Source organism: Stenella coeruleoalba, assembly GCF_951394435.1.
Source record: "Stenella coeruleoalba genome assembly, contig: scaffold_193, whole genome shotgun sequence".
NCBI lineage: Eukaryota > Metazoa > Chordata > Mammalia > Artiodactyla > Delphinidae > Stenella > Stenella coeruleoalba.
The window spans coordinates 551,932-577,751 of NW_027646145.1; the positions used below are offsets into that span (position 1 = coordinate 551,932).

The window sequence follows — 25,820 nt, forward strand, 5'->3', positions numbered from 1 at the left end:
ATTGAAAGCATAGGAAAAGAGGCAGAACGTCCACAATGATGCACTTGGCCAAAAAGGGCGTATGCGTTTTTTCCTGAATATATTCAGGAAAAAAACGCATACGCCCTTTTTGGCCAACCAAGCAAGCTTGCAAAGGAAATCTGCACTACAATGAAGTCTCACTGCCCCCCCCCACCCCCGTCAAAAGGGCCATCTGAAAAAAGTGTAAAATCCAGAAAGGCAGAACAGGCCATGGAGAACTGGGAGCCTTGTTATGCTGATGGGCGGGATGTAAATTGCCAACAGCCACTGGGGAGCAGTGTATGGTGTTTCCTGAAACATCTAAAAAACAAAGCAACAGAGCCTAGGGCACTTCCACTTATGGTCCTATAGCTTAGGGAAATTAAAATCAAAAAGACACAGCCACCCCAAAGTTTGGGACGGCTCTGTTTACAAGAACCTCGTTTACAGTACAAGTTCAATATCGCAGAAAGCGAAAAATGGATAAAGAAGTTGTGGTACTTACGTACAATGCAATATCACTCAGCAATGAAATCTATGTCATCAGGCCCGTAGCAGCATAATGAGTGGATTCAGGTACGATGATTCTAAGTGAAATAAGTCACACAGGAAAAGAAACATCATAAGATATCACTAATACACGGAATGTAAACTTGGCTACACAGGAACTGAATTACAAAACAGAACAGGGTCTCAAATGTACAAAGCCAACTTATGGTTGCTTAAGGGGAAAGGTGAGTTGGGGTTCTGCATAAAACCAGAGATTGAAATTAGCACAGATACCGTTCCATAAGCCAAATACGTAATACACAAGAGCTACTCCTTGCTCAACGAAGTGGACTCAACACCCCATATTAAACGCCTAAGAATATACCTGACTAGTAAGAATCTTAAAACCTATGGATTTATATGTCTCCGAAAGAGAATCAAGCGTGTGTACAGCGGCATAAACACAGCAGTGATAGGATTGGTGAGGTTCGGTGAGCAAATGCAGACCCTTTGAAGTTATATTGCATGGTAACCATTCCATGGGTCTCAACTCTCCAGGTTTAAGGGATTCTTCCTTCAGCTAAAACATGCATGTGGAACCCAGAGTATGATCCACCGTGTGATCGGGAAACGTGTTCCAATATGTCTCAGTTTTCGTCCCCTGGTACTCGGGTGCAACATTCCAGACGCTTTACTAACACTCTCCCCACTTGGAGAGTCAGTGCCTTTAACGTCCTGTTTGGCCCAGTTTGCAATTTCTGCGGAAGATGAACAGGAATAGGGAGAACCAATGAGAGACTAGCTGGAGGTGTCTGGACGGGCAAATTGAACTCTCATTTCCCACCAGGAAGAGGAATTAACCAAAGGCTCAGCGTGCCGTGCCGGAACCAGATTAGGGCCTGAAGCAATCCTGCGGTGTTGCGGCCAGCTCACAAGAAAGCGAGTTGAAGAAAGGAGCTCAGGGGCACTGTCATTCACAAACCTGCAGACTTATAAATGACAGCTATCGTCCAAAAATATACTGAAGTAAGGCTGCCAAGAGGACTTGAAAGCGGGGCAGAATTGCAGGAAACCGATTTCAGGAGGTAGACTGGAATTGCATTTAAAGCATAGGAAAAGAGGCAGAACGTCCACAATAATGCACTTGGCCAAAAAGGGCGTATGCGTTTTTTCCTGAATATATTCAGGAAAAAACGCATACGCCCTTTTTGGCCAACCAAGCAAGCTTGCAAAGGAAATCTGCAGTACAATGAAGTCTCACTTCCCCCCGGTCAAAAGGGCCATTTGAAAAAAGTGTAAAATCCAGAAAGGCAGGACAGGCCATGGAGAACTGGGAGCCTTGTTATGCTGATGGGCGGAATGTAAATTGCCAACAGCCACTGGGGAGCAGTGTATGGTGTTTCCTGAAACATCTAAAAAACAAAGCAACAGAGCCTAGGGCACTTCCACTTATGGTCCTATAGCTTAGGGAAATTAAAATCAAAAAGACACAGCCACCCCAAAGTTTAGGACGGCTCTGTTTACAAGAACCTCGTTTACAGTACAAGTTCAATATCGCAGAAAGTGAAATATGGATAAAGTAGTTGTGGTACTTACGTACAATGCAATATCCCTCAGCAATGAAATCTATGTCATCAGGCCTGTAGCAGCATAATGAGTGGATTCAGATATGATGATTCTAACTCAAATGAGTCACACAGAAAAAGAAACATCATAAGATATCACTAATACACAGAATGTAAACTTGGCTACACAGGAACTGAATTACAAAACAGAACGTGGTCTCAAATTTAGAAAACCAACTTATGCTTGCTTAAGGGGAAAGGTGAGTTGGGGTGCTGCATAAAACCAGAGATTGAAATGAGCACAGATAAAGTTCCTTAAGCCAAATATGGAATAGTCAAGAGCTACTCCTTGCTCAACGAAATGGACTCAACACCCCATATTAAACGTGTAAGAATGTATCTGACTAGTAAGTATCTGAAAACCTATGGATTGCTATGTCTCCGAAAGAGAATCAAGCGTGTGTACAGGGGCATAAACGCAGCAGTGATAGGATTGGAGAGGTTCGGTGAGCAAATGAAGACCGTTTGAAGTCATATTGCATGGTACCCATTCCACGGGTCTCTACTCTCCAGGTTTAAGGGATTCTTCCTTCAGCTAAAACATGCATGTGGAACCCAGAGTATGATCAACCGTGTGATCGGGAGATGTGTTCAAATATGTCTCAGTTTTCGTCCCCTGGTACTCGGGTGCAACATTCCAGACGCTTTACTAACACTCTCCCCACTTGGAGAGTCAGTGCCTTTAACCTCCTGGTGGCCCAGTTTGCAATTTCTGCGGAAGATGAACAGGAATAGGGAGAACCAATGAGAGACTAGCTGGAGGTGTCTGGACGGGCAAATTGAACTCTCATTTCCCACCGGGAAGAGGAATTAACCAAAGGCTCAGCGTGCCGTGCCAGTACCAGATTAGGGCCTGAAGCAATCCTGCGCTGGTGCGGCCAGCTCACAAGAAAGCGAGTTGAAGAAAGGAGCTCAGGGGTACTGTAATTCACAAACCTGCAGAGTTATAAATGACAGCTATCGTCCAAAAATATACTGAAGTAAGGCTGCCAAGGGGACTTGAAAGCGGGGCAGAATTGCAGGAAACCGATTTCAGGAGGTAGACTGGAATTGCATTTAAAGCATAGGAAAAGAGGCAGAATGTCCACAATGATGCACTTGGCCAAAAAGGCCGTATGCGTTTTTTCCTGAATATATTCAGGAAAAAACGCATACGCCCTTTTTGGCCAACCAAGCAAGCTTGCAAAGGAAATCTGCACTACAATGAAGTCTCACTTCCCCCCGGTCAAAAGGGCCATCTGAAAAAAGTGTAAAATCCAGAAAGGCAGGACAGGCCATGGAGAACTGGGAGCCTTGTTATGCTGATGGGCGGTATGTAAATTGCCAACAGCCACTGGGGAGAAGTGTATGGTGTTTCCTGAAACATCTAAAAAACAAAGCAACAGAGCCTAGGGCACTTCCACTTATGGTCCTATAGCTTAGGGAAATTAAAATCAAAAAGACACAGCCACCCCAAAGTTTGGGACGGCTCTGTTTACAAGAACCTCGTTTACGGTACAAGTTCAATATCGCAGAAAGTGAAAAATGCATAAAGTAGTTGTGGTACTTACGTACAATGCAATATACCTCAGTAATGAAATCTATGTCATGAGGCCCGCAGCAGCATAATGAGTGGATTCAGGTATGATGATTCTAACTGAAATAAGTCACACAGAAAAAGAAACATCATAAGATAACACTAGTACACGGAATGTAAACTTGGCTACACAGGAACTGGATTACAAAACAGAACAGGGTCTCAAATGTAGAAAACCAACTTATGCTTGCTTAAGGGGAAAGGTGAGTTGGGGTGCTACATAAAACCAGAGATTGAAATGAGCACAGATAAAGTTCCTTAAGCCAAATATGGAATAGACAAGAGCTACTCCTTGCTCAACGAAATGGACTCAACACCCCATATTAAACGCCTAAGCATGTACCTGAGTAGTAAGTATCTTAAAACCTATGGATTGCTATGTCTCCAAAAGAGAATCAAGCGTGTGTACAGGGGCATAAACGCAGCAGTGATAGGATTGGAGAGGTTCGGTGAGCAAATGAAGACCCTTTGAAGTCGTATTGCATGGTACCCATTCCACGGATCTCAACTCTCCAGGTTTAAGGGATTCTTCCTTCAGCTAAAACATGCATGTGGAACCCAGAGTATGATCAACCGTGTGATCAGGAGACGTGTCAAATATGTCTCAGTTTTTGTTCCCTGGTACTCGGGTGCAACATTCCAGACGCTTTGCTAACACTCTCCCGTCTTGGAGAGTCAGTGCCTTTAACCTCCTGTTTGGCCCAGTTTGCAATTTCTGCGGAAGATGAACAGGAATAGTGAGGACCAATGAGAGACTAGCTGGAGGTGTCTGGATGGGCAAATTTAACTCTCATTTCCCACCAGGAAGAGGAATTAACCAAAGGCTCAACTTGCCATGCCGGAACCACACTAGGGCCTGAAGCAATCCTGCGGTGTTGCGGCCAGCTCACAAGAAAGCGGGTTGAAGAAAGGAGCTCAGGGGCACTGTCATTCACAAACCTGCAGAGTTATAAATGACAGCTATCGTCCAAAAATACATTGAAGTAAGGCTGCCAAGAGGACTTGAAAGCGGGGCAGAATAGCAGGCAACCGATTTCAGGAGGTAGACTGGAATTGCATGTAAAGCATAGGAAAAGAGGCAGAACGTCCACAATGATGCACTTGGCCAAAAAGGGCGTATGCGTTTTTTCCTGAATATATTCAGGAAAAAACGCATACGCCCATTTTGGCCAACCAAGCAAGCTTGCAAAGGAAATCTGCACTACAATGAAATCTCACTTTCCCCCCCGCCCCGTCAAAAGGGCCATCTGAAAAAAGTGCAAACTCCAGAAAGGCAGGATAGGCCAAGGAGAACTGGGAGCCTTGTTATGCTGATGGGCGGGATGTAAATTGCCAACAGCCACTCTGGAGAAGTGTATGGTGTTTCCTGAAACATCTAAAAAACAAACCAACAGAGCCTAGGGCACTTCCACTTATGGTCCTATAGCTTAGGGAAATTAAAATCAAAAAGACACAGCCACCCCAAACTTTGGGACAGCTCTGTTTACAAGAACCTCGTTTTCGGTACAAGTTCAATATCACAGAAAGCGAAAAATGGAAAAGAAGTTGTGGTACTTACGTACAATGCAATATCACTCAGCAAAGACATCTATGTCATCAGGCCCGTAGCAGCATAATGAGTGGATTCAGGTATGATGATTCTAACTGAAATAAGTCACACAGAAAAAGAAACATCATAAGATATCACTAATACACGGAATGTAAACTTGGCTACAGAGGAACTGAATTACAAAACAGAACAGGGTCTCAAATTTAGAAAACCAACTTATGCTTGCTTAAGGGGAAAGGTGTGTTGGGGTGCTGCATAAAACCAGAGATTGAAATCAGCACAGATAAAGTTCCTTAAGCCTAATATGTAACAGACAAGAGCTACTCCTTGCTCAACGAAGTGGACTCAACACCCCATATTAAACGCCTAAGAATATACCTGACTAGTAAGAATCTTAAAACCTATGGATTTATATGTCTCCGAAAGAGAATCAAGCGTGTGTACAGCGGCATAAACGCAGCAGTGATAGGATTGGTGAGGTTCGGTGAGCAAATGCAGACCCTTTGAAGTTATATTGCATGGTAACCATTCCATGGGTCTCAACTCTCCAGGTTTAAGGGATTCTTCCTTCAGCTAAAACATGCATGTGGAACCCAGAGTATGATCCACCGTGTGATCGGGAAATGTGTTCAAATGTGTCTCAGTTTTCGTCCCCTGGTACTCGGGTGCAACATTCCAGACGCTTTACTAACACTCTCCCCACTTGGAGAGTCAGTGCCTTTAACCTCCTGTTTGGCCCAGTTTGCAATTTCTGCGGAAAATGAACAGGAATAGGGAGAACCAATGAGAGACTAGGTGGAGGTGTCTGGAGGGGCAAATTTAACTCTCATTTCCCACCAGGAAGAGGAATTAACCAAAGGCTCAGCGTGCCGTGCCGGAACCACACTAGGGCCTGAAGCAATCCTGCAGTGTTGAGGCCAGCTCACAAGAAAGCGGGTTGAAGAAAGGAGCTCAGGGGCACTGTAATTCACAAACCTGCAGAGTTATAAATGACAGCTGTCGTCCAAAAATATATTGAAGTAAGGCTGACAAGAGGACTTGAAAGTGGGGCAGAATTGCAGGAAACTGATTTCAGGAGGTAGACTGGAATTGCATGTAAAGCATAGGAAAAGAGGCAGAACGTCCACAATGATGCACTTGGCCAAAAAGGGCGTATGCGTTTTTTCCTGAATATATTCAGGAAAAAACGCATACGCCCTTTTTGGCCAACCAAGCAAGCTTGCAAAGGAAATCTGCACTACAATGACGTCTCACTGCCCCCCCCACCCCTGTCAAAAGGGCCATCTGAAAAAAGTGTAAAATCCAGAAAGGCAGAACAGGCCATGGAAAACTGGGAGCCTTGTTATGCTGATGGGCGGGATGTAAATTGCCAACAGCCACTGGGGAGCAGTGTATGGTGTTTCCTGAAACATCTAAAAAACAAAGCAACAGAGCCTAGGGCACTTCCACTTATGGTCCTATAGCTTAGGGAAATTAAAATCAAAAAGACACAGCCACCCCAAAGTTTGGGACGGCTCTGTTTACAAGAACCTCGTTTACAGTACAAGTTCAATATCGCAGAAAGCGAAAAATGGATAAAGAAGTTGTGGTACTTACGTACAATGCAATATCACTCAGCAATGAAATCTATGTCATCAGGCCCGTAGCAGCATAATGAGTGGATTCAGGTACGATGATTCTAACTGAAATAAGTCACACAGAAAAAGAAACATCATAAGATATCACTAATACACGGAATGTAAACTTGGCTACACAGGAAATGAATTACAAAACAGAACAGGGTCTCAGAAAACCAACTTATGCTTGCTTAAGGGGAAAGGTGAGTTGGGGTGCTGCATAAAACCAGAGATTGAAATCAGCACAGATAAAGTTCCTTAAGCCTAATATGTAACAGACAAGAGCTACTCCTTGCTCAACGAAATGGACTCAACACCCCATATTAAACGCCTAAGCATGTACCTGAGTAGTAAGTATCTTAAAACCTATGGATTGCTATGTCTCCGAAAGAGAATCAAGCGTGTGTACAGGGGCATAAACGCAGCAGTGATAGGATTGGAGAGGTTCGGTGAGCAAATGAAGACCCTTTGAAGTCGTATTGCATGGTACCCATTCCACGGATCTCAACTCTCCAGGTTTAAGGGATTCTTCCTTCAGCTAAAACATGCATGTGGAACCCAGAGTATGATCAACCGTGTGATCAGGAGACGTGTCAAATATGTCTCAGTTTTTGTTCCCTGGTACTCGGGTGCAACATTTCAGACGGTTTGCTAACACTCTCCCGTCTTGGAGAGTCAGTGCCTTTAACCTCCTGTTTGGCCCAGTTTGCAATTTCTGCGGAAGATGAACAGGAATAGTGAGGACCAATGAGAGACTAGCTGGAGGTGTCTGGATGGGCAAATTTAACTCTCATTTCCCACCAGGAAGAGGAATTAACCAAAGGCTCAACTTGCCATGCCGGAACCACACTAGGGCCTGAAGCAATCCTGCGGTGTTGCGGCCAGCTCACAAGAAAGCGTGTTGAAGAAAGGAGCTCAGGGGCACTGTCATTCACAAACCTGCAGAGTTATAAATGACAGCTATCGTCCAAAAATACATTGAAGTAAGGCTGCCAAGAGGACTTGAAAGCGGGGCAGAATAGCAGGCAACCGATTTCAGGAGGTAGACTGGAATTGCATGTAAAGCATAGGAAAAGAGGCAGAACGTCCACAATGATGCACTTGGCCAAAAAGGGCATATGCGTTTTTTCCTGAATATATTCAGGAAAAAAACGCATACGCCCTTTTTGGCCAACCAAGCAAGCTTGCAAAGGAAATCTGCACTACAATGAAGTCTCTCTGCCCCCCGGTCAAAAGGGCCATCTGAAAAAAGTGTAAAATCCAGAAAGGCAGGACAGGCCATGGAGAACTGGGAGCCTTGTTATGCTGATGGGCGGGATGTAAATTGCCAACAGCCACTCTGGAGAAGTGTATGGTGTTTCCTGAAACATCTAAAAAACAAAGCAACAGAGCCTAGGGCACTTCCACTTATGGTCCTATAGCTTAGGGAAATTAAAATCAAAAAGACACAGCCACCCCAAAGTTTGGGACGCCTCTGTTTACAAGAACCTCGTTTACGGTAAAAGTTCAATATCACAGAAAGCGAAAAATGGAAAAGAAGTTGTGGTACTTACGTACAATGCAATATCACTCAGCAATGACATCTATGTCATCAGGCCCGTAGCAGCATAATGAGTGGATTCAGGTATGATGATTCTAACTGAAATAAGTCACACAGAAAAAGAAACATCATAAGATATCACTAATACACGGAATGTAAACTTGGCTACACAGGAACTGAATTACAAAACAGAACAGGGTCTCAAATTTAGAAAACCAACTTATGCTTGCTTAAGGGGAAAGGTGAGTTGGGGTGCTGCATAAAACCAGAGATTGAAATCAGCACAGATAAAGTTCCTTAAGCCTAATATGTAACAGACAAGAGCTACTCCTTGCTCAACGAAGTGGACTCAACACCCCATATTAAACGCCTAAGAATATAACTGACTAGTAAGAATCTTAAAACCTATGGATTTATATGTCTCCGAAAGAGAATCAAGCGTGTGTACAGCGGCATAAACGCAGCAGTGATAGGATTGGTGAGGTTCGGTGAGCAAATGCAGACCCTTTGAAGTTATATTGCATGGTAACCATTCCATGGGTCTCAACTCTCCAGGTTTAAGGGATTCTTCCTTCAGCTAAAACATGCATGTGGAACCCAGAGTATGATCCACCGTGTGATCGGGAAACGTGTTCAAATGTGTCTCAGTTTTCGTCCCCTGGTACTCGGGTGCAACATTCCAGACGCTTTACTAACACTCTCCCGACTTGGAGAGTCAGTGCCTTTAACCTCCTGTTTGGCCCAGTTTGCAATTTCTGCGGAAAATGAACAGGAATAGGGAGAACCAATGAGAGACTAGGTGGAGGTGTCTGGAGGGGCAAATTTAACTCTCATTTCCCACCAGGAAGAGGAATTAACCAAAGGCTCAGCGTGCCGTGCCGGAACCACACTAGGGCCTGAAGCAATCCTGCAGTGTTGAGGCCAGCTCACAAGAAAGCGGGTTGAAGAAAGGAGCCCTGGGGCACTGTAATTCACAAACCTGCAGAGTTATAAATGACAGCTATCGTCCAAAAATATATTGAAGTAAGGCTGACAAGAGGACTTGAAAGTGGGGTAGAATTGCAGGAAACCGATTTCAGGAGGTAGACTGGAATTGCATGTAAAGCATAGGAAAAGAGGCAGAACGTCCACAATGATGCACTTGGCCAAAAAGGGCGTATGCGTTTTTTCCTGAATATATTCAGGAAAAAACGCATACGCCCTTTTTGGCCAACCAAGCAAGTTTGCAAAGGAAATCTGCACTACAATGACGTCTCTCTGCCCCCCGGTCAAAAGGGCCATCTGAAAAAAGTGTAAAATCCAGAAAGGCAGGACAGGCCATGGAGAACTGGGAGCCTTGTTATGCTGATGGGCAGGATGTAAACTGCCAACAGCCACTCGGGAGAAGTGTATGGTGTTTCCTGAAACATCTAAAAAACAAAGCAACAGAGCCTAGGGCACTTCCACTTATGGTCCTATAGCCTTGGGAAATTAAAATCAAAAAGACACAGCCACCCCAAAGTTTGGGACGGCTCTGTTTACAAGAACCTCGTTTACGGTACAAGGTCAATATCGCAGAAAGTGAAAAATGGATAAAGAAGTTGTGGTACTTACGTACAATGCAATATCACTCAGCAATGAAATCTATGTCATCAGGCCCGTAGCAGCATAATGAGTGGATTCAGGTATGATGATTCTAACTGAAATAAGTCACACAGAAAAAGAAACATCATAAGATAACACTAGTACACGGAATGTAAACTTGGCTACACAGGAACTGGATTACAAAACAGAACAGGGTCTCAAATGTAGAAAACCAACTTATGCTTGCTTAAGGGGAAAGGTGAGTTGGGGTGCTGCATAAAACCAGAGATTGAAATGAGCACAGATAAAGTTCCTTAAGCCAAATATGGAATAGACAAGAGCTACTCCTTGCTCAACGAAATGGACTCAACACCCCATATTAAACGCCTAAGCATGTACCTGAGTAGTAAGTATCTTAAAACCTATGGATTGCTATGTCTCCGAAAGAGAATCAAGCGTGTGTACAGGGGCATAAACGCAGCAGTGATAGGATTGGAGAGGTTCGGTGAGCAAATGAAGACCCTTTGAAGTCGTATTGCATGGTACCCATTCCACGGATCTCAACTCTCCAGGTTTAAGGGATTCTTCCTTCAGCTAAAACATGCATGTGGAACCCAGAGTATGATCCACCGTGTGATCGGGAAACGTGTTCCAATATGTCTCAGTTTTCGTCCCCTGGTACTCGGGTACAACATTCCAGACGCTTTACTAACACTCTCCCCACTTGGAGAGTCAGAGCCTTTAACCTCCTGTTTGGCCCAGTTTGCAATTTCTGCGGAAGATGAACAGGAATAGGGAGAACCAATGAGAGACTAGCTGGAGGTGTCTGGACGGGCAAATTGAACTCTCATTTCCCACCAAGAAGAGGAATTAACCAAAGGCTTAGCATGCCGTGCCAGAACCACACTGGGCCCTGAAGCAATCCTGTTGTGTTGCGGCCAGCTCACAAGAAAGCGAGTTGAAGAAAGGAGCTCAGGGGCACTGTAATTCACAAACCTGCAGAGTTATAAATGACAGCTATCGTCCAAAAATATACTGAAGTAAGGCTGCCAAGAGGACTTGAAATCGGGGCAGAATTGCAGGAAACCGATTTCAGGAGGTAGACTGGAATTGCATGTAAAGCATAGGAAAAGAGGCAGAACGTCCACAATGATGCACTTGGCCAAAAAGGGCGTATGCGTTTTTTCCTGAATATATTCAGGAAAAAATGCATACGCCCTTTTTGGCCAACCAAGCAAGCTTGCAAAGGAAATCTGCACTACAATGAAGTCTCTCTGCCCCCCGGTCAGAAGGGCCATCTGAAAAAAGTGTAAAATCCAGAAAGGCAGGACAGGCCATGGAGAACTGGGAGCCTTGTTATGCTGATGGGCGGGATGTAAATTGCCAACAGCCACTCTGGAGAAGTGTATGGTGTTTCCTGAAACATCTAAAAAACAAAGCAACAGAGCCTAGGGCACTTCCACTTATGGTCCTATAGCTTAGGGAAATTAAAATCAAAAAGACACAGCCACCCCAAAGTTTGGGACGCCTCTGTTTACAAGAACCTCGTTTACGGTACAAGTTCAATATCACAGAAAGCGAAAAATGGAAAAGAAGTTGTGGTACTTACGTACAATGCAATATCACTCAGCAATGACATCTATGTCATCAGGCCCGTAGCAGCATAATGAGTGGATTCAGGTATGATGATTCTAACTGAAATAAGTCACACAGAAAAAGAAACATCATAAGATATCACTAATACACGGAATGTAAACTTGGCTACAGAGGAACTGAATTACAAAACAGAACAGGGTCTCAAATTTAGAAAACCAACTTATGCTTGCTTAAGGGGAAAGGTGAGTTGGGGTGCTGCATAAAACCAGAGATTGAAATGAGCACAGATAAAGTTCCTTAAGCCTAATATGTAACAGACAAGAGCTACTCCTTGCTCAACGAAGTGGACTCAACACCCCATATTAAACGCCTAAGAATATAACTGACTAGTAAGAATCTTAAAACCTATGGATTTATATGTCTCCGAAAGAGAATCAAGCGTGTGTACAGCGGCATAAACGCAGCAGTGATAGGATTGGTGAGGTTCGGTGAGCAAATGCAGACCCTTTGAAGTTATATTGCATGGTAACCATTCCATGGGTCTCAACTCTCCAGGTTTAAGGGATTCTTCCTTCAGCTAAAACATGCATGTGGAACCCAGAGTATGATCCACCGTGTGATCGGGAAACGTGTTCAAATGTGTCTCAGTTTTCGTCCCCTGGTACTCGGGTGCAACATTCCAGACGCTTTACTAACACTCTCCCCACTTGGAGAGTCAGTGCCTTTAACCTCCTGTTTGGCCCAGTTTGCAATTTCTGCGGAAAATGAACAGGAATAGGGAGAACCAATGAGAGACTAGGTGGAGGTGTCTGGAGGGGCAAATTTAACTCTCATTTCCCACCAGGAAGAGGAATTAACCAAAGGCTCAGCGTGCCGTGCCGGAACCACACTAGGGCCTGAAGCAATCCTGCAGTGTTGAGGCCAGCTCACAAGAAAGCGGGTTGAAGAAAGGAGCTCAGGGGCACTGTAATTCACAAACCTGCAGAGTTATAAATGACAGCTATCGTCCAAAAATATATTGAAGTAAGGCTGACAAGAGGACTTGAAAGTGGGGCAGAATTGCAGGAAACCGATTTCAGGAGGTAGACTGGAATTGCATGTAAAGCATAGGAAAAGAGGCAGAACGTCCACAATGATGCACTTGGCCAAAAAGGGCGTATGCGTTTTTTCCTGAATATATTCAGGAAAAAACGCATACGCCCTTTTTGGCCAACCAAGCAAGCTTGCAAAGGAAATCTGCACTACAATGACGTCTCTCTGCCCCCCGGTCAAAAGGGCCATCTGAAAAAAGTGTAAAATCCAGAAAGGCAGGACAGGCCATGGAGAACTGGGAGCCTTGTTATGCTGACGGGCGGGATGTAAACTGCCAACAGCCACTCGGGAGAAGTGTATGGTGTTTCCTGAAACATCTAAAAAACAAAGCAACAGAGCCTAGGGCACTTCCACTTATGGTCCTATAGCCTTGGGAAATTAAAATCAAAAAGACACAGCCACCCCAAAGTTTGGGACGGCTCTGTTTACAAGAACCTCGTTTACGGTACAAGGTCAATATCGCAGAAAGTGAAAAATGGATAAAGAAGTTGTGGTACTTACGTACAATGCAATATCACTCAGCAATGAAATCTATGTCATCAGGCCCGTAGCAGCATAATGAGTGGATTCAGGTATGATGATTCTAACTGAAATAAGTCACACAGAAAAAGAAACATCATAAGATAACACTAGTACACGGAATGTAAACTTGGCTACACAGGAACTGGATTACAAAACAGAACAGGGTCTCAAATGTAGAAAACCAACTTATGCTTGCTTAAGGGGAAAGGTGAGTTGGGGTGCTGCATAAAACCAGAGATTGAAATGAGCACAGATAAAGTTCCTTAAGCCAAATATGGAATAGTCAAGAGCTACTCCTTGCTCAACGAAATGGACTCAACACCCCATATTAAACGCCTAAGAATGTATCTGACTAGTAAGTATCTGAAAACCTATGGATTGCTATGTCTCCGAAAGAGAATCAAGCGTGTGTACAGGGGCATAAACGCAGCAGTGATAGGATTGGAGAGGTTCGGTGAGCAAATGAAGACCCTTTGAAGTCATATTGCATGGTACCCATTCCACGGGTCTCTACTCTCCAGGTTTAAGGGATTCTTCCTTCAGCTAAAACATGCATGTGGAACCCAGAGTATGATCAACCGTGTGATCGGGAGATGTGTTCAAATATGTCTCAGTTTTCGTCCCCTGGTACTCGGGTGCAACATTCCAGACGCTTTACTAACACTCTCCCCACTTGGAGAGTCAGTGCCTTTAACCTCCTGGTGGCCCAGTTGGCAATTTCTGCGGAAGATGAACAGGAATAGGGAGAACCAATGAGAGACTAGCTGGAGGTGTCTGGACGGGCAAATTGAACTCTCATTTCCCACCGGGAAGAGGAATTAACCAAAGGCTCAGCGTGCCGTGCCAGTACCAGATTAGGGCCTGAAGCAATCCTGCGCTGCTGCGGCCAGCTCACAAGAAAGCGAGTTGAAGAAAGGAGCTCAGGGGTACTGTAATTCACAAACCTGCAGAGTTATAAATGACAGCTATCGTCCAAAAATATACTGAAGTAAGGCTGCCAAGGGGACTTGAAAGCGGGGCAGAATTGCAGGAAACCGATTTCAGGAGGTAGACTGGAATTGCATTTAAAGCATAGGAAAAGAGGCAGAATGTCCACAATGATGCACTTGGCCAAAAAGGCCGTATGCGTTTTTTCCTGAATATATTCAGGAAAAAACGCATACGCCCTTTTTGGCCAACCAAGCAAGCTTGCAAAGGAAATCTGCACTACAATGAAGTCTCACTTCCCCCCGGTCAAAAGGGCCATCTGAAAAAAGTGTAAAATCCAGAAAGGCAGGACAGGCCATGGAGAACTGGGAGCCTTGTTATGCTGATGGGCGGTATGTAAATTGCCAACAGCCACTGGGGAGAAGTGTATGGTGTTTCCTGAAACATCTAAAAAACAAAGCAACAGAGCCTAGGGCACTTCCACTTATGGTCCTATAGCTTAGGGAAATTAAAATCAAAAAGACACAGCCACCCCAAAGTTTGGGACGGCTCTGTTTACAAGAACCTCGTTTACAGTACAAGTTCAATATCGCAGAAAGTGAAAAATGGATAAAGTAGTTGTGGTACTTACGTACAATGCAATATACCTCAGTAATGAAATCTATGTCATGAGGCCCGCAGCAGCATAATGAGTGGATTCAGGTATGATGATTCTAACTGAAATAAGTCACACAGAAAAAGAAACATCATAAGATAACACTAGTACACAGAATGTAAACTTGGCTACACAGGAACTGGATTACAAAACAGAACAGGGTCTCAAATGTAGAAAACCAACTTATGCTTGCTTAAGGGGAAAGGTGAGTTGGGGTGCTGCATAAAACCAGAGATTGAAATGAGCACAGATAAAGTTCCTTAAGCCAAATATGGAATAGACAAGAGCTACTCCTTGCTCAACGAAATGGACTCAACACCCCATATTAAACGCCTAAGCATGTACCTGAGTAGTAAGTATCTTAAAACCTATGGATTGCTATGTCTCCGAAAGAGAATCAAGCGTGTGTACAGGGGCATAAACGCAGCAGTGATAGGATTGGAGAGGTTCGGTGAGCAAATGAAGACCCTTTGAAGTCGTATTGCATGGTACCCATTCCACGGATCTCAACTCTCCAGGTTTAAGGGATTCTTCCTTCAGCTAAAACATGCATGTGGAACCCAGAGTATGATCAACCGTGTGATCGGGAGACGTGTCAAATATGTCTCAGTTTTTGTTCCCTGGTACTCGGGTGCAACATTCCAGACGCTTTGCTAACACTCTCCCGTCTTGGAGAGTCAGTGCCTTTAACCTCCTGTTTGGCCCAGTTTGCAATTTCTGCGGAAGATGAACAGGAATAGTGAGGACCAATGAGAGACTAGCTGGAGGTGTCTGGATGGGCAAATTTAACTCTCATTTCCCACCAGGAAGAGGAATTAACCAAAGGCTCAACTTGCCGTGCCGGAACCACACTAGGGCCTGAAGCAATCCTGCGGTGTTGCGGCCAGCTCACAAGAAAGCGGGTTGAAGAAAGGAGCTCAGGGGCACTGTCATTCACAAACCTGCAGAGTTATAAATGACAGCTATCGTCCAAAAATACATTGAAGTAAGGCTGCCAAGAGGACTTGAAAGCGGGGCAGAATAGCAGGCAACCGATTTCAGGAGGTAGACTGGAATTGCATGTAAAGCATAGGAAAAGAGGCAGAACGTCCACAATGATGCACTTGGCCAAAAAGGGCGTATGCGTTTTTTCCTGAATATATTCAGGAAAAAAACGCATACGCCCTTTTTGGCCAACCAAGCAAGCTTGCAAAGGAAATCTGCACTACAATGAAGTCTCTCTGCCCCCCGGTCAAAAGGGCCATCTGAAAAAAGTGTAAAATCCAGAAAGGCAGGACAGGCCATGGAGAACTGGGAGCCTTGTTATGCTGATGGGCGGGATGTAAATTGCCAACAGCCACTCTGGAGAAGTGTATGGTGTTTCCTGAAACATCTAAAAAACAAAGCAACAGAGCCTAGGGCACTTCCACTTATGGTCCTATAGCTTAGGGAAATTAAAATCAAAAAGACACAGCCACCCCAAAGTTTGGGACGCCTCTGTTTACAAGAACCTCGTTTACGGTACAAGTTCAATATCACAGAAAGCGAAAAATGGAAAAGAAGTTGTGGTACTTACGTACAATGCAGTATCACTCAGCAATGACATCTATGTCATCAGGCCCGTAGCAGCATAATGAGTGGATTCAGGTATGATGATTCTAACTGAAATAAGTCACACAGAAAAAGAAACATCATAAGATATCACTAATACACGGAATGTAAACTTGGCTACAGAGGAACTGAATTACAAAACAGAACAGGGTCTCAAATTTAGAAGACCAACTTATGCTTGCTTAAGGGTAAAGGTGAGTTGGGGTGCTGCATAAAACCAGAGATTGAAATCAGCACAGATAAAGTTCCTTAAGCCTAATATGTAACAGACAAGAGCTACTCCTTGCTCAACGAAGTGGACTCAACACCCCATATTAAACGCCTAAGAATATACCTGACTAGTAAGAATCTTAAAACCTATGGATTTATATGTCTCCGAAAGAGAATCAAGCGTGTGTACAGCGGCATAAACGCAGCAGTGATAGGATTGGTGAGGTTCGGTGAGCAAATGCAGACCCTTTGAAGTCATATTGCATGTTACCCATTACACGGGTCTCAACTCTCCAGGTTTAAGGTATTCTTCCTTCAGCTAAAACATGCATGTGGATCCCAGAGTATGATCAACCATGTGAACGGGAGATGTGTTCAAGTATGTCTCAGTTTTCCGCCCCTGGTACTCGGGTGCAACATTCCAGACGTTTTACTAACACTCTCCCCACTTGGAGAGTCAGCGCCTTTAACCTCCTGTTTGGCCCAGTTTGCAATTTCTGCGGAAGATGAACAGGAATAGGGAGAACAAATGAGAGACTAACTGGAGGTGTCTGGACGGGCAAATTTAACTCTCATTTCCCACCAGGAAGAGGAAATAACCAAAGGCTCAGCGTGCCGTGCCGGAACCAGATTGGGCCTGAAGCCATCCTGCGGTGTTGCGGCCAGGTCACAAGAAAGCGAGTTGAAGAAAGGAGCTCAGGGGCACTGTAATTCACAAACCTGCAGAGTTATAAATGACAGCTATCGTCCAAAAATATACTGAAGTAAGGCTGCCAAGAGGACTTGAAAGCGGGGCAGAATTGCAGGAAACCGATTTCAGGAGGTAGACTGGAATTGCATTGAAAGCATAGGAAAAGAGGCAGAACGTCCACAATGATGCACTTGGCCAAAAAGGGCGTATGCGTTTTTTCCTGAATATATTCAGGAAAAAACGCATACGCCCTTTTTGGCCAACCAAGCAAGCTTGCAAAGGAAATCTGCACTACAATGACGTCTCTCTGCCCCCCGGTCAAAAGGGCCATCTGAAAAAAGTGTAAAATCCAGAAAGGCAGGACAGGCCATGGAGAACTGGGAGCCTTGTTATGCTGACGGGCGGGATGTAAACTGCCAACAGCCACTCGGGAGAAGTGTATGGTGTTTCCTGAAACATCTAAAAAACAAAGCAACAGAGCCTAGGGCACTTCCACTTATGGTCCTATAGCCTTGGGAAATTAAAATCAAAAAGACACAGCCACCCCAAAGTTTGGGACGGCTCTGTTTACAAGAACCTCGTTTACGGTACAAGGTCAATATCGCAGAAAGTGAAAAATGGATAAAGAAGTTGTGGTACTTACGTACAATGCAATATCACTCAGCAATGAAATCTATGTCATCAGGCCCGTAGCAGCATAATGAGTGGATTCAGGTATGATGATTCTAACTGAAATAAGTCACACAGAAAAAGAAACATCATAAGATAACACTAGTACACGGAATGTAAACTTGGCTACACAGGAACTGGATTACAAAACAGAACAGGGTCTCAAATGTAGAAAACCAACTTATGCTTGCTTAAGGGGAAAGGTGAGTTGGGGTGCTGCATAAAACCAGAGATTGAAATGAGCACAGATAAAGTTCCTTAAGCCAAATATGGAATAGTCAAGAGCTACTCCTTGCTCAACGAAATGGACTCAACACCCCATATTAAACGCCTAAGAATGTATCTGACTAGTAAGTATCTGAAAACCTATGGATTGCTATGTCTCCGAAAGAGAATCAAGCGTGTGTACAGGGGCATAAACGCAGCAGTGATAGGATTGGAGAGGTTCGGTGAGCAAATGAAGACCCTTTGAAGTCATATTGCATGGTACCCATTCCACGGGTCTCTACTCTCCAGGTTTAAGGGATTCTTCCTTCAGCTAAAACATGCATGTGGAACCCAGAGTATGATCAACCGTGTGATCGGGAGATGTGTTCAAATATGTCTCAGTTTTCGTCCCCTGGTACTCGGGTGCAACATTCCAGACGCTTTACTAACACTCTCCCCACTTGGAGAGTCAGTGCCTTTAACCTCCTGGTGGCCCAGTTGGCAATTTCTGCGGAAGATGAACAGGAATAGGGAGAACCAATGAGAGACTAGCTGGAGGTGTCTGGACGGGCAAATTGAACTCTCATTTCCCACCGGGAAGAGGAATTAACCAAAGGCTCAGCGTGCCGTGCCAGTACCAGATTAGGGCCTGAAGCAATCCTGCGCTGCTGCGGCCAGCTCACAAGAAAGCGAGTTGAAGAAAGGAGCTCAGGGGTACTGTAATTCACAAACCTGCAGAGTTATAAATGACAGCTATCGTCCAAAAATATACTGAAGTAAGGCTGCCAAGGGGACTTGAAAGCGGGGCAGAATTGCAGGAAACCGATTTCAGGAGGTAGACTGGAATTGCATTTAAAGCATAGGAAAAGAGGCAGAATGTCCACAATGATGCACTTGGCCAAAAAGGCCGTATGCGTTTTTTCCTGAATATATTCAGGAAAAAACGCATACGCCCTTTTTGGCCAACCAAGCAAGCTTGCAAAGGAAATCTGCACTACAATGAAGTCTCACTTCCCCCCGGTCAAAAGGGCCATCTGAAAAAAGTGTAAAATCCAGAAAGGCAGGACAGGCCATGGAGAACTGGGAGCCTTGTTATGCTGATGGGCGGTATGTAAATTGCCAACAGCCACTGGGGAGAAGTGTATGGTGTTTCCTGAAACATCTAAAAAACAAAGCAACAGAGCCTAGGGCACTTCCACTTATGGTCCTATAGCTTAGGGAAATTAAAATCAAAAAGACACAGCCACCCCAAAGTTTGGGACGGCTCTGTTTACAAGAACCTCGTTTACAGTACAAGTTCAATATCGCAGAAAGTGAAAAATGGATAAAGTAGTTGTGGTACTTACGTACAATGCAATATACCTCAGTAATGAAATCTATGTCATGAGGCCCGCAGCAGCATAATGAGTGGATTCAGGTATGATGATTCTAACTGAAATAAGTCACACAGAAAAAGAAACATCATAAGATAACACTAGTACACAGAATGTAAACTTGGCTACACAGGAACTGGATTACAAAACAGAACAGGGTCTCAAATGTAGAAAACCAACTTATGCTTGCTTAAGGGGAAAGGTGAGTTGGGGTGCTGCATAAAACCAGAGATTGAAATGAGCACAGATAAAGTTCCTTAAGCCAAATATGGAATAGACAAGAGCTACTCCTTGCTCAACGAAATGGACTCAACACCCCATATTAAACGCCTAAGCATGTACCTGAGTAGTAAGTATCTTAAAACCTATGGATTGCTATGTCTCCGAAAGAGAATCAAGCGTGTGTACAGGGGCATAAACGCAGCAGTGATAGGATTGGAGAGGTTCGGTGAGCAAATGAAGACCCTTTGAAGTCGTATTGCATGGTACCCATTCCACGGATCTCAACTCTCCAGGTTTAAGGGATTCTTCCTTCAGCTAAAACATGCATGTGGAACCCAGAGTATGATCAACCGTGTGATCGGGAGACGTGTCAAATATGTCTCAGTTTTTGTTCCCTGGTACTCGGGTGCAACATTCCAGACGCTTTGCTAACACTCTCCCGTCTTGGAGAGTCAGTGCCTTTAACCTCCTGTTTGGCCCAGTTTGCAATTTCTGCGGAAGATGAACAGGAATAGTGAGGACCAATGAGAGACTAGCTGGAGGTGTCTGGATGGGCAAATTTAACTCTCATTTCCCACCAGGAAGAGGAATTAACCAAAGGCTCAACTTGCCGTGCCGGAACCACACTAGGGCCTGAAGCAATCCTGCGGTGTTGCGGCCAGCTCACAAGAAAGCGGGTTGAAGAAAGGAGCTCAGGGGCACTGTCATTCACAAACCTGCAGAGTTATAAATGACAGCTATCGTCCAAAAATACATTGAAGTAAGGCTGCCAAGAGGACTTGAAAGCGGGGCAGAATAGCAGGCAACCGATTTCAGGAGGTAGACTGGAATTGCATGTAAAGCATAGGAAAAGAGGCAGAACGTCCACAATGATGCACTTGGCCAAAAAGGGCGTATGCGTTTTTTCCTGAATATATTCAGGAAAAAAACGCATACGCCCTTTTTGGCCAACCAAGCAAGCTTGCAAAGGAAATCTGCACTACAATGAAGTCTCTCTGCCCCCCGGTCAAAAGGGCCATCTGAAAAAAGTGTAAAATCCAGAAAGGCAGGACAGGCCATGGAGAACTGGGAGCCTTGTTATGCTGATGGGCGGGATGTAAATTGCCAACAGCCACTCTGGAGAAGTGTATGGTGTTTCCTGAAACATCTAAAAAACAAAGCAACAGAGCCTAGGGCACTTCCACTTATGGTCCTATAGCTTAGGGAAATTAAAATCAAAAAGACACAGCCACCCCAAAGTTTGGGACGCCTCTGTTTACAAGAACCTCGTTTACGGTACAAGTTCAATATCACAGAAAGCGAAAAATGGAAAAGAAGTTGTGGTACTTACGTACAATGCAGTATCACTCAGCAATGACATCTATGTCATCAGGCCCGTAGCAGCATAATGAGTGGATTCAGGTATGATGATTCTAACTGAAATAAGTCACACAGAAAAAGAAACATCATAAGATATCACTAATACACGGAATGTAAACTTGGCTACAGAGGAACTGAATTACAAAACAGAACAGGGTCTCAAATTTAGAAGACCAACTTATGCTTGCTTAAGGGTAAAGGTGAGTTGGGGTGCTGCATAAAACCAGAGATTGAAATCAGCACAGATAAAGTTCCTTAAGCCTAATATGTAACAGACAAGAGCTACTCCTTGCTCAACGAAGTGGACTCAACACCCCATATTAAACGCCTAAGAATATACCTGACTAGTAAGAATCTTAAAACCTATGGATTTATATGTCTCCGAAAGAGAATCAAGCGTGTGTACAGCGGCATAAACGCAGCAGTGATAGGATTGGTGAGGTTCGGTGAGCAAATGCAGACCCTTTGAAGTCATATTGCATGTTACCCATTACACGGGTCTCAACTCTCCAGGTTTAAGGTATTCTTCCTTCAGCTAAAACATGCATGTGGATCCCAGAGTATGATCAACCATGTGAACGGGAGATGTGTTCAAGTATGTCTCAGTTTTCCGCCCCTGGTACTCGGGTGCAACATTCCAGACGTTTTACTAACACTCTCCCCACTTGGAGAGTCAGCGCCTTTAACCTCCTGTTTGGCCCAGTTTGCAATTTCTGCGGAAGATGAACAGGAATAGGGAGAACAAATGAGAGACTAACTGGAGGTGTCTGGACGGGCAAATTTAACTCTCATTTCCCACCAGGAAGAGGAAATAACCAAAGGCTCAGCGTGCCGTGCCGGAACCAGATTGGGCCTGAAGCCATCCTGCGGTGTTGCGGCCAGGTCACAAGAAAGCGAGTTGAAGAAAGGAGCTCAGGGGCACTGTAATTCACAAACCTGCAGAGTTATAAATGACAGCTATCGTCCAAAAATATACTGAAGTAAGGCTGCCAAGAGGACTTGAAAGCGGGGCAGAATTGCAGGAAACCGATTTCAGGAGGTAGACTGGAATTGCATTGAAAGCATAGGAAAAGAGGCAGAACGTCCACAATGATGCACTTGGCCAAAAAGGGCGTATGCGTTTTTTCCTGAATATATTCAGGAAAAAACGCATACGCCCTTTTTGGCCAACCAAGCAAGCTTGCAAAGGAAATCTGCACTACAATGAAGTCTCACTTCCCCCCGGTCAAAAGGGCCATCTGAAAAAAGTGTAAAATCCAGAAAGGCAGGACAGGCCATGGAGAACTGGGAGCCTTGTTATGCTGATGGGCGGGATGTAAATTGCCAACAGACACTCGGGAGAAGTGTATGGTGTTTCCTGAAACATCCAAAAAAACAAAGCAACAGAGCCTAGGGCACTTCCACTTATGGTCCTATAGCTTAGGGAAATTAAAATCAAAAAGACACAGACACCCCAAAGTTTGGGACGCCTCTGTTTACAAGAACCTCGTTTACAGTACAAGTTCAACATCGCAGAAAGTGAAAAATGGATAAAGAAGTTGTGGTATTTACTAACCAAACAATATCACTCAGCAATGAAATCTATGTCATCAGGCACTTAGCAGCACAATGAGTGGGTTCAGGTATGATGATTCTAACTGAAATAAGTCACACAGAAAAAGAAACATCATAAGATATCAGTAATACACGGAATGTAAACTTGGCTACACAGGAACTGAATTACAGAACAGAACGGGGTCTCAAATTTAGAAAACCAACTTATGCTTGCTTAAGGGGAAAGGTGAGTTGGGGTGCTGCATAAAACCAGAGATTGAAATGAGCACAGATAAAGTTCCTTAAGCCAAATATGGAATAGACAAGAGCTACTCCTTGCTCAACGAAATGGACTCAACACCCCATATTAAACGCCTAAGAATGTACCTGACCAGTAAGTATCTTAAAACCTATGGATTGCTATGTCTCCAAAAGAGAATCAAGCGTGTGTACAGGGATATAAACACAGCAGTGATAGGATTGGAGAGGTTTGGTGAGCAAATCAAGACCCTTTGAAATCATATTGCATGGTTCCCATTCCACGGGTTTCAACTACCCAGGTTTAAGGTATTCTTCCTTCAGCTAAAACATGCATGTGGAACCGAGAGTATGATCAACCATGTGATCGGGAGACGTGTTCAAATATGTCTCAGTTTTCCTCCCCTGGTACTCGGGTGCAACATTCCAGATGCTTTACTAACACTCTCCCCACTTGGAGAGTCAGCACCTTTAACCTCCTGTTTGGCCCAGTTTGCAATTTCTGCGGAAGATGAACAGGAATAGGGAGAACCAATGAGAGACTAGCTGGAGGTGTCTCGACGGGCAAATTTAACTCTCATTTCCCACCAGGAAGAGGAAATAACCAAAGGCTCAGCGTGCCGTGCCGGAACCAGATTAGGGCCTGAAGCCATCCTGCGGTGTTGCGGCCAGCTCAAAAGAAAGCGAGTTGAAGAAAGGAGCTCAGGGGCACTGTAATTCACAAACCTGCAGAGTTATAAATGACAGCTATCGTCCAAAAATATACTGAAGTAAGGCTGCCAAGAGGACTTGAAATCGGGGCAGAATTGCAGGGAACCGATTTCAGGAGGTAGACTGGAATTGCATTGAAAGCATAGGAAAAGAGGCAGAACGTCCACAATGATGCACTTGGCCAAAAAGGGCGTATGCGCTTTTTCCTGAATATATTCAGGAAAAAACGCATACGCACTTTTTGGACAACCAAGCAAACTTGCAAAGGAAATCTACACTACAATGAAGTCTCACTTCCCGCCGGTCAAAAGGGGCATCTGAAAAAAGTGTAAAATCCAGAAAGGCAGGACAGGCCATGGAGAACTGGGAGCCTTGTTATGCTGATGGGCGGGATGTAAATTGCCAACAGACACTCGGGACAAGTGTATGGTGTTTCCTGAAACATCTAAAAAACAAAGCAACAGAGCCTAGGGAACTTCCACTTATGGTCCTATAGCTTAGGGAAATTAAAATCAAAAAGAAACAGCCACCCCAAAGTTTGGGACGCCTCTGTTTACAAGGACCTCGTTTACCGTACAAGTTCAGTATCACAGAAAGTGAAAAATGGATAAAGAAGTTGTGGTATTTACTTACAAAGCAATATCACTCAGCAATGAAATCTATGTCATCAGGACCTTAGCAGCACAATGAGTGGATTCAGGTATGATGATTCTAACTGAAATAAGTCACACAGAAAAAGAAACATCATAAGATATCACCTATACACGGAATGTAAACTTGGCTACACAGGAAATGAATTCCAAAACAGAACAGGGTCTCAAATGTAGAAAACCAACTTATGCTTGCTTAAGGGGAAAGGTGAGCTGGGGTGCTGCATAAAACCAGAGATTGAAATGAGCACAGATAAAGTTCCTTAAGTCAAATATGGAAAAGACAAGAGCTACTCCTTGCTCAACAAAAAGGACTCAACACCCCATATTAAACGCCTAAGAATGTACCTGACTAGTAAGTATCTTAAAACCTATGGATTGCTATGTCTCCGAAAGAGAATCAAGCGTCTGTACAGGGGCATAAACGCAGCAGTGATAGGATTGGAGAGGTTCGGTGAGCAAATGAAGACCGCTTGAAGTCATATTGCATGGTACCCATTACACGGTTCTCAACTCTCCAGGTTTAAGGTATTCTTCCTTCAGCTAAAACATGCATGTGGAACCCAGAGTATGATCAACCATGTGAACGGGAGACGTGTTCAAATATGTCTCAGTTTTCCTCCCCTGGTACTCGGGTGCAACATTCCAGACGCTTTACTAAAACTCTCCCGACTTGGAGAGTCAGTCCCTTTAACCTGCTCTTCAGCCCAGTTTGCAATTTCTGCGGAAGATGAAGAGGAATAGCGAGAACCAATGAGAGACTAGCTGGAGGTGTCTGGACGGGCAAATTTAACTCTCATTTCCCACCAGGAAGAGGAATTAACCTAAGGCTCAGCGTGCAGTGCCGGAACCAGATTAGGGCCTGAAACCATCCTGCGGGGTTGCGGCCAGGTCACAAGAAAGCGAGTTGAAGAAAGGAGTTCAGGGGCACTGTAATTCACAAACCTGCAGAGTTATAAATGACAGTTATCGTCCAAAAGTACACTGAAGTAAGGCTGCCAAGAGGACTTGAAAGCGGGGCAGAATTGCAGGAAACCGATTTCAGGAGGTAGACTGGAATTGCATTGAAAGCATAGGAAAAGAGACAGAACGTCCACAATGATGCACTTGGCCAAAAAGGGCGTATGCGTTTTTTCCTGAATATATTCAGGAAAAAACGCATACGCCCTTTTTGGCCAACCAAGCAAACTTGCAAAGGAAATCTGCACTACAATGAAGTCTCACTTCCCCACGGTCAAAAGGGCCATCTGAAAAAAGTGTAAAACCCAGAAAGGCAGGACAGGCCATGGAGAACTGGGAGCCTTGTTATGCTGATGGGCGGGATGTAAATTGCCAACAGACACTCGGGACAAGTGTATGGTGTTTCCTGAAACATCTAAAAAACAAAGCAACAGAGCCTAGGGCACTTCCACTTATGGTCCTATAGCTTAGGGAAATTAAAATCAAAATGACACATCCACCCCAAAGTTTGGGACGCCTCTGTTTGCAAGAACCTCGTTTACCGTACATGTTCAATATCACAGAAAGTGAAAAATGGATAAAGAACTTGTGGTACTTACGTACAATGCAGTATCACTCAGCAATGAAATCTATGTCA

The 25,820-nt window shown here is 44.3% G+C and overlaps 2 long non-coding RNA genes across 2 annotated transcripts in view; both read right to left on the reverse strand.

The window, feature by feature from the left end:
- LOC307181305 overlaps positions 1-13,336 on the reverse strand; it is a 478,254-nt gene extending 464,918 nt beyond the window's left edge. Inside the window, exons 1-4 of the long non-coding RNA XR_013826386.1 lie at positions 13,148-13,336; positions 11,572-11,653; positions 9,989-10,074; positions 8,413-8,494 (exon numbers count right to left, since the gene is read on the reverse strand). This is a non-coding gene — a long non-coding RNA (uncharacterized lncRNA). The remainder of the gene's footprint in view (positions 1-8,412; positions 8,495-9,988; positions 10,075-11,571; positions 11,654-13,147) is intronic.
- Positions 13,337-20,957: 7,621 nt separating this feature from the next.
- LOC307181306 overlaps positions 20,958-25,820 on the reverse strand; it is a 30,407-nt gene continuing 25,544 nt past the window's right edge. The window contains exon 3 of the long non-coding RNA XR_013826387.1: positions 20,958-21,128. This is a non-coding gene — a long non-coding RNA (uncharacterized lncRNA). The remainder of the gene's footprint in view (positions 21,129-25,820) is intronic.